Source organism: Carassius gibelio, chromosome B5 (genome assembly GCF_023724105.1).
Source record: "Carassius gibelio isolate Cgi1373 ecotype wild population from Czech Republic chromosome B5, carGib1.2-hapl.c, whole genome shotgun sequence".
Classification (NCBI taxonomy): Eukaryota; Metazoa; Chordata; class Actinopteri; order Cypriniformes; family Cyprinidae; genus Carassius; species Carassius gibelio.
The window spans coordinates 5337364-5352269 of NC_068400.1; positions in this window are offsets into that span (position 1 = coordinate 5337364).

Sequence of the window (14906 nt, forward strand, 5' to 3'; positions counted from 1 at the left end):
GGGTGGACAGAGGCGAGAGCAAAGTCAGATCCATTAACATCCGCCCGCACTATTGTTTTCTGTGAGAGAGTAAACAAGATGATTTTCACATGATTTTGCAGCAAAAATTCTAGGCTACAAGATCCAGGATTGACAGTTTTGTGAACAAATATTTTGTATGTGTTTTATGACCTTATATCAGTAACTTCAAAAGTGTAGTATTTTAACTAACCACGCATAAACGTTGTTTTATCAAAACACAATCATGTACATACATGCTATCGTAGCCCAGTTTGTACTGAATAGAGTGTTTTCAGAAATTTGGCCATGTATATGTTTATAAGCAACTAAAAAAGCACAAAAGTCAGGGCATGTCAAAACTTCTCCCGGACCCCCAAACCCCCTTAGACCTCAGAGGGTTAATTTAATTAAAACTTTCTTTTGGCTTTTGAAAACAATAACTGTAACCATCTGAAATTAATGACAGTAACTGGAACAGTAAAGACAAAATTGTTCTGTTTGCTGTGGGGTCAAGAAATATGTAAATATGATTAAAATATTAATATGAGACAAAACTACAGATTGTTACATTTTAATATTGGTGGAACAAAGATGTTTTACCAGCTAAGAAGTAAAACTACATTCACATATGCACACACAGGATTCATACATGCACACACATGATTCATAAATACACTTGAAGTTCACAGACCGCAAGCAGTTTGTAAATCAAGATATATGTGTGTGTGCATCAGAAATACATTTCTGAATCTTGTCCTGTGTATTGTGAATCTTGAGTGCATTTGTAAATGTTGTTTGCGTTTCTGAATTGTGTGTGTATTTCTGAATTTTGTGTGAATTTGTGAATTTTGTATGCATTTGTGAATCGTCTGTGCTTTTTAAATTTTGGGTGTGCATTTGTGCATTTTGTGCGCATTTGTGTATCCTGTGTGTGTAATTATGGATTATGTGTTTGAATGTATGAAGACTATGTGTGCATAAGTGAATGTAGTGTGTGCATTTATCTTTATTGAGACTCTTTTGGCTCAATACCTTTGACATTTTGACAGGTTGAACTTCCGGTAACCTTATGATGGATGGGCTGAACTTTCCGAATGAGTTCATGGGTAAACCTATGACCCTTTCCCATGCATCGATCATGTGGTTTTGACAGAAAGTTTTACCCTATTGACTTAGTTAGTTCTAAATCATGGTTTTGACAGCTAGTTTTAACGGTATATGAAAGACTCTCCACGCATCGATCATGTGGTTTTGGCAGAAAGTTTTACCCTATTGACCTAATTAGTTCAAAAGTCTAACGGTATATGAAAGACTCCCCACGCATCGATCATGATTTGACAGAAGCTGTTTGAACTTTGTGCCAGTTAGCTTGTTTGAACTTTGTGCCTGTTATACGGTTATGTGTGTGTGTGTGTGTGTGTGTGGTTATATGGCTTCTCCCCCCTCTCATTACGGTGTGTTCTACATTATATATATATATATATATATATATATATATATATATATATATAAAACATTCTATAATTTATATAGTCTAAAACAATTAAAGGTTTAAAACATTTTAGTTATTTCACATTTATATATAAAACATTCTATAATTTCTGTAATCTAAAACAATTAAAGGTTGAAAACACATTTTAGTTATTTCACATTTATATATATATAAAACATTATATAATTTATATAATCTAAAACAATTAAAGTTTTTTTTTAGTTATTTCATATATGTGACATTCAGTTATTTCACATTCATATATATATATATATATATATATATATATATATATATATATATATATATATATATATATATATATATATATATATATATATATATATATTGTCACGGGAGGAGCACAAGACAGACACAGTGGGCGTGGCGTCAGGCCTCAGAGAGGCTTTTATTAACAGAAATCATAAAACAAAGGGAATAAAAGTGGCCAAAGGGGGAAAGTGTCCAAAATAACAGGGAATCTGGTGTCCTCGTTGTGCTGCGGGATTTGTGTAGGTCGGGCAGTGTTCATCGAGGAAGGGTCCAGGTAAGGGGCGGAGTCCGGCGGCCGCACGCGCTCCCCTCCTTGGTCCGGGGCGCGAGGGGCGGCGGCTTCATCTAGCGGCCACATCTCTCTCGTCGGCCGCGGCGCTGGTAGGGGATGGACGGCCCGGCATCCTGGCCCGTCGGCCGTGTATACGGGTGCGGTTCCCTTCCGGATCGCGGGTCCGGCAGCTCACGTCTTGGTGGCGCGGGAGTCCCTCAACGCACCCTTCCTGGACCCACGAGGACACCAGTGTGCATGCACGGGGAAGAGACCGGTCTCCTGAGGAGAGGCGCGTTGGGCTTTTAAACAGCGGCGGTAATGAGGCTCCACTTCCTTCAGGTGTGCCCCATCACACGCCGCCAGCCCTGACTCGTCCAGCGCCCCTCCTCTCACACACCCACTCCAGTCGGGAGCCTGGTGAAGGGCGGCGATTTAGGACGGGGTGCCGGTGATAATCAGGGAGGAGGCAGCTGACTCGTCACATTCCCCCTCCCAAGCGACATCCCCGTCATCAGGTCGCCGCCCACACGGGAGTGCTACCATCCTCAACCAGGCTCCAAACGGTCGGAGTGGGCGGGGCTTCCTCTCCGGGCGGTCCTCCCTCTCGCAGCGCACCAGAACAGGGACAGAGAAACCGGGTTTTAGTGACAGCCTCAACCAACCACAGGGTAAAATGACAATGGAAAAGTCACTTACCCCTTGTGTGGCTGGGAGGCTGTCCCCAGTTTTCCTCCGTCCCAGTCTGGGTTCTCACGAACGTTTGCAAGCGAGAGGGAGTGACGTCACCAGACGTTTCCCAACTGCGCTGTCTAGGCTCCGCCTGCCCGCATTCTCCACCAGTGGGTCACGGGAGGAGCACAAGTCCGGCGGCCGCACGCGCTCCCCTCCTTGGTCCGGGGCGCGAGGGGCGGCGGCTTCATCTAGCGGCCACATCTCTCTCGTCGGCCGCGGCGCTGGTAGGGGATGGACGGCCCGGCATCCTGGCCCGTCGGCCGTGTATACGGGTGCGGTTCCCTTCCGGATCGCGGGTCCGGCAGCTCACGTCTTGGTGGCGCGGGAGTCCCTCAACGCACCCTTCCTGGACCCACGAGGACACCAGTGTGCATGCACGGGGAAGAGACCGGTCTCCTGAGGAGAGGCGCGTTGGGCTTTTAAACAGCGGCGGTAATGAGGCTCCACTTCCTTCAGGTGTGCCCCATCACACGCCGCCAGCCCTGACTCGTCCAGCGCCCCTCCTCTCACACACCCACTCCAGTCGGGAGCCTGGTGAAGGGCGGCGATTTAGGACGGGGTGCCGGTGATAATCAGGGAGGAGGCAGCTGACTCGTCACAATATATATATATATATATATATATAAAACATCCTATCCTTTATATAATATAGATAATCTAAAAGCAATTTAACTTAGGTTGAAAAACATTCTGTTCTTTTAAAAAAGGTTATAAATTAAACTGTATAAAAAAATATACTGAAACCGACTGTTTCAGATAAAACAAGATCCATTCTACATTTTTAAGGGAGCAGAATGAGCTGTTTTCACACACCTTTGATCCTGACCCTCTGTGTCCCCACTGTCTGCGTCTGCACGCTACACTTCACTCTCGTCCGAGTTTACTACAAAATCATAATATCTTCAAAGACGTTTTTTAATTAAAACTAACGTATCTCACACGGGAGTACCATGTTTTTGACAGTTTTCTGACGGTTCACCTGCGAATTACGGTTGGTGTGTGGCTAGCATCTCTTGTACCCCTCTCTCTCCCTCCCATGCGTGTGTACTATACATTCGTCTCCAAGTCTTATTTTCTTCTTTTAATGAATATAAACACATTATACATTCACAAACAATATAAAACAAAACATTTACATTAGTTTTAGTCATCACTAAAAATATACATTTGGCCAGGATCGGGGAAAAAATATATAATTGAACAGAATGAAGAATATGGTGTAATTTTTTTTTACAGTCTATGTTACGGTGTCTTTAAATTAGATTATATTTCATTCCTGTAATAAAACATACATCAGTATTTTATCCGCTGTCAGTGACTATATTCATAAACTATGATATGCTGTTTTTATTTTATCTGGCGATAGAGATATTTTAACACTATATTCATAAAGTATGTGTTACTTGACTTAATATCGACGTGTCTAATGTCCCAATCACAGCCAGACTGTTTTGTATGAAATTTTTTTTTTTTTTTTTTTGAAAATATGACGCCATTCTGTTGAAAATACGTCCTGTTAACGCGTGCTTAGCTTTCCCTGCTTCAATGCTATGTATAGGATTTCAGAAAAAACAATTCTGCTCCGTTAAATTGACATTTTGCCACTGCGTTATCCGTTTGTTATCTATGAACACGACATCGCGGGGGTGTAAGCGCTCCCGGTTAGGAATGCACAGTTCTAATGGTCTTAGTGAAACGGCTTCATCCGGTGAAATTACTTCGCAGGGCATATTAATGATTATTGTATCAGGCCTAAACCTACCAACGCAGTAAACTGTAGTATAACTGATCTTTTTTTTTTTCAAAAGCTGTATAGTTATTTATTTTAACCGTACACCTACAGTACCACCACAATAAAGTGCTTTATGCACGTACATTTTTAATTAAATGTAGTTTTAAGAGATCTGAATTATGACTGCCCTTTAATTTAATCATAAACCGCATGTACCTTGTTATATCACTATAATATCCATGCCGCTATACAAATTTGTATTCTGATAAACTATATAAACAAGCGGACATACATACGCATGGACATATCAAGTTAAAAAGAGACTTATCTCTATTTTAAACAATAAATAAAATATAAAATTATATATGACGGCATGTTACTAAACCAGAACATACATTTTAAACAAGTATTCATCGTGTTTATAAAAACACATCGCAGTAACAGACATGTTACTAAACCAAAGCAAATAATTTATCATACATTTTTAATCATGTACTCAACATATACTTATACAACATATACAAACTCGTTTAAACATATTTTAAACAAAAAACTGATCATAAACGAAAATTACAGACATGTACAATCATGCTGATCACATATTTATGGATATTCAGACTTTTAGCCATTAATACGTTTTAGGGTAATGAAAAACACCAACGTCTGGGGATGCCAAAATATCCCCAGTCCCCCAAAACCCACTCAGACTCCAGGGGTTAAAGAATATGGAAATAAATAATTATATAATGACATCATCATCCTAAACCAATTCAACTTATTTTATAGCATAGTATATAAAATAAACATTTCTGATGATACATATAAAAAATTATCCCTTACATTTTTTTGACCGGTGAGAGATGTCCAAACATGAATGGAATATCCCCAAAATAAAATAATACTACTTAAAAAATAAAATAAAATGTTTAAATCATAAACAGAATCTCACAGGTCCTCGTAGTGAAAAGTATGTGAGACCTGAAGGGGTGCTTCACACACACACCCCACACGGCAAGGGTAGAGTTCCAGACCGCATGATCTAAGTCAATGGTGTACATTATTTCAAAGCTAACATTAATGTAATGTTTTTTAATAATCAGTTCCCCCACTACATCTGATGTAATTCATTACATCTGTTTAAATGTTTCTTAATTCAACAAAATTATGATATATATATATTACCTAAAATATTTTTATATTTTGATATAATATTATATAATAATTATTTATATCATATAATATATATGATTAAACTATATTAGATGCGTTATGCATTAATCACTTTAGATTCTTTAAAGTTCTTATTTTTAGCACGATCTTCAAAGTTTTAATACCATCTCTCTCTCTCCCTCTCTCTCTCGCTCTCTCTCTCTCTCTCTCTCTCTCTCCCACACACACACACACACACCGACAATGAAACATGATGCCAAAGTCTTTCTGTATGTTTTAAAAATAAAAACTAAAAATATTGATTTTGCTTTAAATGTATGCTACATTTGTTTGTCACAGCATAGACTGTGAAGTTTAGATGAAGTTGATTTATCTTTAAGAAGAAAGACCTTCGATTGTATTCAGTCATTAAAGATGGTTCAGGAGAGATGACTTTTGCGGACCCACACATCCTAGAGATGTAATTTGAGAACTGTGCTTTGCAACGGTCGTAAATACCTCCATTTAAAAGCAAAAATAAAATCTATAATATGACCACCTGTACATCTAACGGCTGTAGTTCTATTTTATATTAAAAGTATCCTTACTATCCATATTATATTATGTATTTAAAACAATATATTTAACCGGCAGTATCCCCCTAACGTTTGTTTTCCATCAGTTGTTTGGCCTTCAGCCTTTTTACGTTGTGCTTTTCATTTACTGTAAGATCGCTTTACACTAGTGTAATGAAAGTTAACTTTTCTTAAAGTTTATAGCTGTATTTTACTGTATCCCAATCCTTCTATCCTGTAGATTGTATGTGTAGTGTAAAATAACAAATATACATTTTGCTTAAAGTCACTAAAATAATTACACCTACAATTTGAAACGTGTTTAAACACATTGTGTGTCACTAAAGCAAGGCATGCCGTCTATCGTCTTATTTTTTTTAATAACCCGATGACCGGCATCATTTCTTCATATAATTTATGCACCAGAGTGCTTTTCTCACATGAGTAGAAAACCCTTTCTCTTTGGATGTGTTTGTCAGAAACATAATTTCTACATCAGAATTTTTTTTTAATGTACGACTGAACTTTTTTCATTCGACAGAAATACTATTTTCAAATTATTTACCCGGCCTATAACACTGTGTGTAAATGTTCTTACCTAGAACAGAAAACATACGCTTTGTCTATTTTGTAGGCATCGTGTAATGTTAAATGGTTTACTAAAAAACTGTGATCACCGGCAGCTGTGATTTTCAAAATGAAAGAAAGAAATGTACGAGCTAAGGATGTTTCAACTATTATCATCATTTCCTTTTGACCCGCATAAACCTGTAATTAATTTTCTATGCGAGTGACACAATATACAGTTCTCATACTATTGGTGTAAATAGCCGTGCTAAAACATTTATGACTATTTTGCAGGCCAGCAGATCATGTCAAGGGTGTTTCACATCTAAGAATCACAATGTTTTATAAATTACATTTTTCTTACACCTCGAGATTTAGCCGTATCAAGATTTTGGACGGCCGTTCGCAATTTGTTTGTCGGACCGTAAGTTTTTAGGCAATCTTTGTGCGGCGTCATCGTAAAAGGAATAAATGAAAATTAAGAAATTAAGTTACAGTTTTTCTCTTTGAGATTTCTTTTAGCGCAACTTTGTGTCTGTACAAAAAGTGTGATCGCATGAAGCATCGACGCAAAAATGAAGTCTAGCTGTTTTACACTTAAAACTATTACAACCTAAACAAATCAAACGGTACACTCGTTTAAGTTTGAGCGTGTTAAAGTTTCCACACTCTTGTTGAGATACATTTTATCCATAACCTTTCTTGTATTCAAGCGACCAAATCACTAAGAAAGAGAGTATAGCAAGAACGTTTACAATGCATATAGAATTCAGAATACAATTGTTAAAGTATTTTTATTTTTTTTTGTTTAATGTTGATTTGTAAATTCAATTTTTATTACTCCGTTAGATTTAGTCATTGTGTTCGGATAGCAGATGACACAATTCACATTTTGTTTTAAGACTCCTGTAAGTTCATGCTAACTCTCAAGAGAGCGGGGTGAGCGCATTCTATTCATTAAAAAAAAAAAAAAAATTAAACATTTGCCCAACCTTTTGTATTATTTTGACAAAACACAACACTACGACATTAAAGAATGTTATCAGTTCCTACGGCCATCTTCTTTGATTCATATAAAGCAACATCTCTGGTGTACGTGTGTATGTGCTAAACATCTTTGCTTCTCCACTTCTCCAGATTTGTTAGATGGGCTACCGTTGTAATACAAACACATTTGAGAACTACGACGTTCTCGCTTTTGTAACGGTTATAGAAAAATGCCGTACACACTTTTGCATTTCATAATTCAGTGATTTTTAGCTGTAATGAGCACGTAAGACAAAAATTGTCAACGTGTGACTTGTAAACATGTATAACTTTATTTATTTATTTTTACCAGAGATAGTCGACCGATCTGTTTACACGTTGTTTGGCAGTTTTCTGTTGAAGAGTTTTCTCTGACTGTGCTCAAACATACAGTGCCTGTTCATTGGAATTTTACGACATAAAAATATTGCCCCTACATCTAGAGCTCTTGTTCATATAGCCGATGACGACGTTCACATTTTACTCGTCGTACTTGTTTCAACATTTCCGCTTGACATTAAAGAGTAGGCCTATGCGTACTCACCTTCGGTCGTAAGCATTATCATTTACCGTGTGCTGAGATTTTTCTGCTTTGTCCACTTTTGACGGATTTGCTAGACGGACTATGTCATCTCATTGTAACGTGATTACGTTTAAGATCCATAAGATTGCACTACATTCACCTGAAAAGATTATAGATATAGTCTTTTATACAGGAAATGTGTATCAGAATAACAATTACCTAATAATGAAATCCTCTCTTCTAAACTATTGTGAAAACTTTTAATGCAACTCTGTAAATAGCTTTTTTTTTCTACTACTGTATACATTATTGTTTGGTTGTCTCTGTACAGCATTTCAATAAATAAACCGCTGTTGATAAGTTGTTCATTTAAGTGAGAGGCGGGATGATTTTGACTGTTTAAGTCATTCATTGTGCTTAAGGTCTGATTCGGAAACCGCCCCACGACTGGAACTGTGCATTGTCGCGTCTAAATGACCGTTCTTCCTTAAGAAAACACGAGGCGAGCAGTTTATGACATCTATTAATTCACTTCATTTTTTCACCACCGCAAATGTTTTGTTTAGCATACATATTAGTTTTAGTCAGTTACATAGGTGTCACGCATGAAGTGTATAGTTATTTTAAATAATTATGATAGAGTTACAGGTTTAGGTTAGTGGGGTGCCTGTAAGTGGTGAAAACTTCAAGCATCGTAGACGACGGTGTTACTCAAACAGCCCATAGCGTTATCTTTTAACAAACTATTGTATTGTGCGTTACTAAGACAAAATCTGTAACAGCGTTCATTAATATGTTGAAATGAAAATAAACATACAAAACTTTATAATGAATGTGAGTTCAATATAGCCTAACACCGCATAGACACATGTTTGTTCTAACGCTTTCGCCCTAAAATTGCGAGATTTCTTGACTTTGCCGTGTTTAACGTATGCTAGATCTCATCACGCAGCAGCGAACTGTAAACCACACACTTTCTCATCGCATTACGCTAAGAAACTGCACATGGTTAAAGCTATTACACCGTCTAAAGTTGTTAATGTACAAGCACAGTAAACTATTTCTACAAACATGATTCGGATTGTTTTCTAGTTTTGCCGACAACCTCTTTGTTCATTTCTTAAAATATTTTATCTTTTACGTTATCATTATACTATCCTAGTTTATATCAGATACAAGTTTGTTTCTTCATATTTCTCGCAAGTCAAACCCTAACCAGGGCCCCTTCACCCTCCGTCACTTTTGAGCGCAACGCCTCCAACCCATTTTTTTTTTTTTGGTCGAATGTACAGAGGATCCACCGCTACTTCCTCGTGACTATGGCTAGTCTTTATCCCCTGTGAGCAGCTGACCTCATAAACTCTGCAGTTATCGCAGGTTTTCTTATGATCTACGAACAAGGGTTTTACAGCACGGTCGACGGAGCTACTGCAACATCTTGTCGATCAAAACATTATCTACATGGATTGACAGAATCGGCTTCAACGATCAAATTTGTCTGAAACTGACGCGCTCTCTAATTTTACAAATAATAAGACTTTGACGGATCTGAACCATAAACCAGAAATTGAAAACTGCGCAAGGCCTGGATCGTCGTGGATTTTAAAAACACTGAATCGTCGTGGATTTTAAAACAGTAACAAATCTCAAGAAAGAAATGGATGTTGCGAGAAGTCTGAAAAATAATCCATGGCCCGATTTGACGAGCTTGTATACGACCAGCAAGGAGCCAATTTTGAGTAACGACCAGAAAAATTCTGTATGTGACGACCGAATGTAACAACGAGATGTACATTAACGAGACTCTCTGTCTGTGTACGTGCATAACGGATTTGTGTGTGATATTAGTCGCTAAACATTATGGTTTCGCGATACATGAAATTATTGAAACCGTCGTCAATTTCATAATACAACAAAACTTGATGGCCTGCCGAGATTTTCTTTTCTGGCTAGATAACTTGTGATGTCATGTCATCTCTATTGTTTGTAATAACAATTTGATCACTTTCTTCATTGTATGCATGTAAATTCACTGTTTTGTTGAAATAAAATGTTGAATCCCTTTCACTGGATATTCTTTCTCAGAGTTCATTTTATGGATTTTAATGATATAGCATACGTCTTTATCCAAAGTGACCTACAATGACTTCTAAAAGTCGCGGAGACACTAACGGGGTAGAATGGACGGGAGTAGATGTAAGAGATGTCCTGTATCGGCGCTAGATGTCCTGGCGCCGATACAGGATGGCTGCCTCCGTGACGTGCTCTGCATATGTTTTTGTTAGTTTGTCCTGTCTTTAGTTATATTCCTGCCATCAGTTTCACCAGGGATGAACTGCTGAACATTCGGCACCACAAGATGTTTTTCCGGATTTCAATTATTCAGACGTTTTAGTGAACGTTGTTATCAGAGGAGCAGTGGCGCTGATCAAACGCTTAAGGACGCGCAGACGGGGAAAGCGAGCGGGAGAGCTCGTCAGACTCAGGAAGCGCGGATTTCGAATGCCGTTGCCTAGCATCCATCTGGCAAATCTCCGCTCTCTACCCAACAGAACGGACGAACTCCTTCTGCTTTCTCAGACAAATAAGGATTTCACACACTCTGCTGCTCTGTGTTTCAAGGAAACCTGGCTGAATGACACCAGCGCGCTCCATCTGCCGGACTTTCAGCTGTTTAGAGCGGATCGCGATGCAGAATCAACAGGGAAATCGCGTGGCGGCGGGACATGCTTTTACATCAATGAACGGTGGTGTACAGATGTAACTGTGTTAAAGAAGACGTGCTGCTCAAATCTCGAAACACTCTTCATTAACTGCAAGCCGTTCTATTCGCCACGGGAGTTTCACTCGTTCATTCTGGTCAGTGTTTACATTCCTCCGCAAGCGCATGTGAGCTCAGCTTTACAGAAACTCGCTGATCAGATCACAGACACAGAACAACAACACCCGGACTCTGTTTTAATAATTCTCGGGGACTTTAATAAAGCCAATCTCTCCCGTGACCTGCCAAAATACAGACAGCATGTTACATGTCCCACAAGAGACAGTAATATATTGGATCACTGTTACACCACAATAAAGGATGCATATCACTCTGTTCCACGAGCAGCTTTGGGACGTTCTGATCACCTTCTGGTTCATCTTATACCGTCCTACAGGCAGAAACTAAAATCAGCTAAACCTGTATCAAGGACTGTAAAAAGATGGACTAATGAAGCAGAGCAGGATTTACAATCTTGTTTTGACCTCACTGATTGGAGTGTTTTTTAAGCTGCTGCCACCGATCTGGATGAACTCATAGAGACCGTAACATCATATATCAGTTTCTGTGAGGATATGTGTATTCCTACAAAGACTCAACTAATTTACAACAATGACAAACCGTGGTTCACTGCAAAACTCAGCTCCGTCAGGAAGAAGATGCTTACGTGAAGGGGGACAATGTCTTGTATAAACAGGCTAAATACTCACTGGAAAAAGAGATCAAAGTGGCAAAGAGGAATTATTCTGAAAAAATAAGGACTCAGTTCACTTCCAACGACTCTGCATCAGTGTGTAAAAATGTCTGAAAGAGATTACCAACTACAAGACACCACCCCCCAGCACTGTGGAGAATCAACGACTGGCAGACGATCTGAACGAGTTTTACTGCAGGTTTGAAAGAACACCCATCACCTGCCCTGAATGCCTCCCCACACAACCATTCACACCATTAACAGCTCCTGCAACCCATCCTGAACACCTCTCCAATCAAGCACTCTCACCATTCACACCTCCTGCATCCCCCCTCTCAATTCAGATCAGCGAGGATGCGGTGCGCCAGGTCTTCCAGAAGCAGAAAAGGAAAAAACCCCAGGTCAAGATTGTGTTACACCAGCCTGTCTGAAATCCTGTGCTGACCAGCTGGCCCCCATCTTCACACAGATCTTCAACAGATCGCTGGAGCTGTGCAAAGTCCCTTCATGCTTCAAATGCTCCACCATCATCCCCATCCCTAAGAAACCCAAAATTACAGAACTAAATGACTACAGGCCTGTGGCTCTAACGTCTGTAGTCATGAAGTCCTTTGAAAAACTGGTGCTGGCCCACCTGAAGGAAATCACTGGGCCCTTGCTGGATCCTCTTCAATTTGCCTACAGAGCAAACAGGTCTGTGGACGATGCAGTAAACATTGGACTGCATTATGTTCTGCAACACCTAGACAGACCGGGGACTTATGTGAGGATCCTGTCTGTGGACTTCAGCTCGGCCTTCAACACGATCATCCCAAACCTCCTCCTGCCCAAACTAAATCAGCTTTCCGTGCCCACCTCCATCTGTCAGTGGATCAACAGCTAGTGAGGTTGGGAAAATACACATCCAGCACCGGAGCTCCCCAGGGCTGCGTTCTCTCCCCACTGCTCTTCTCCCTGTACACTAATGATTGCACATCTAAGGACCCCTCTGTCAAGCTCCTGAAGTTTGCAGACGACACCACACTCATCGGCCTTGTTCAGGACGGTGACGAGTCTGCTTAAAGACAGGAGGTAAAAGAGCTGGCTGTCTGGTGCACTCTCAACAACTTAACACACTCAAAACAGTGGATATGATCATGGACTTCAGGAGAAACCCCCCTGCACTCCCCCTACCCATCATCATGAACAGCCCTGTGACTGCAGTGGAGTCATTCAGGTTCCTGGGCACCACTATCTCTCAGGACCTGAAGTGGGACATTCACATTGACTCCATCGTGAAAAAGGCCCAGCAGAGGTTGTACTTCCTTCGCCAGCTGAGGAAGTTTAACCTGCCACAGGAGCTGCTGAAACAGTTCTACTCCACCATCATTGAATCCATAATCTGCACTTCATTAACTGTCTGGTTCAGCTCAGCTTCTAAATCTGACCTCAGAAGACTACAGAGGGTAGTCCGGATTGCGGAGCGAATCATTGGTACAACCCTCCCTTCTATTCAAGAACTGTACGTATCCAGAGTTAGAAAAAGGGCTGTCAAAATCACTCTGGACCCCTCACATCCAGCACACTCCCTCTTTTAACTGTTGCCATCTGATCGACACTACAGAGCACTGAGCACTAGAATGACCAGACACAGGACCAGTTTCTTCCCTCAGGCAATCCATCTCATGAACAGCTGATAATAACTGCGAACACACTACACTTTATATTTATATACACATACACTTATTTATCTAACACACATACTTAGTATACACTTAAATTTTGCACATAATATACATGTACATAGATTACTGCATTTTGTAATATACCTGCCTACAATTGTCAATTTGTATATTGTCATTCACTATCTACTTATTTGTATTTTTTATTCTTTTATTTTGTGTTTTAAGTTCTGTCGCTGTCATTCTGTTGTACTGCGGAGCTTCTGTCACGAAAAAAAAATTCCTGGTATGTGTAAACATACCTGGCAATAAAGCTCATTCTGATTCTGATTCTGAGAAATATGAAGAAACAAACTTGTATCTGATATAAACTAGGATAGTATAATGATATAACATAAAAGATAAAATATTTTCTGAAATGAACAAAGAGGTTGACGGCAAAACTAGAAAACAATCCGCAAGGCCTAGGAATTACACTTAGTTAGTGAAAATAAGATAAGAATGCGAAAGTCCGTTTAAACAAATTTAAACAGAAAGAATGAGCAAAGTCCTGGAAGCATACGATTGTACTTGTTTAGATTAGATTCAACTTTATTGTCATTATGCAAAGTACAAGTACAGAGCTAATGAAATGCGGTTAGCATCTAACCAGAAGTGTAAGAATATAGTGTTTTATATGCATAAAAGTGCAGAATAAGAAAAGCTATGATATACAGAAAGTACAGTGTAGTTGCTATATACGTACAATATTGATCAGAGTATATACAGAATATAAATATGAATGCAATGTAGGGATCGTATGTACATTATGAATGGAGCAATGAAGGATTATATATACATTATGAACAGCAGGAACGTGAGAAAGGTGGTAATAAATAGTTGAATGAGTGTGCAAAAGTATTGTTGAACGATGTATTATATGCAAAAACAGTAGTGCGATGATATTCTTTTGTAGAAATAGTTTACTGTGCTTGTACATTAACAACTTTAGACAGTGTAATAGCTTTAACCATGTGCAGTTTCTTAGCGTAATGCGATGAGAAAGTGTGTGGTTTACAGTTCGCTGCGGCGTGATGAGATCTAGCATCCGTTAAACATGGCAAAGTCAAGAAATCTCGCAATTTTAAGGCGAAAGCGTTAGAACAAACATTTGTCTATGCGGTGTTACGCTATATTGAACTCACGGTCATTATAAAGTTTTGTATGTTTAGTTTCATTTCATTAATGAACGCTGTTATAGATTTTGTCTTAGTAACGCGCAATACAATAGTTTGTTAAAAGATAATGCTATGGGCTGTTTGAGTAACACCGTCGTCTACAATGCTTGAAGTTTTCACCGCTTACAGGCACCCCACTAACCTAAACCTGTAACTCTATCATAATTATTTAAAATAAATATACACTTCATGCCTGACACCTATGTAACTGACTAAAACTAATATGTATG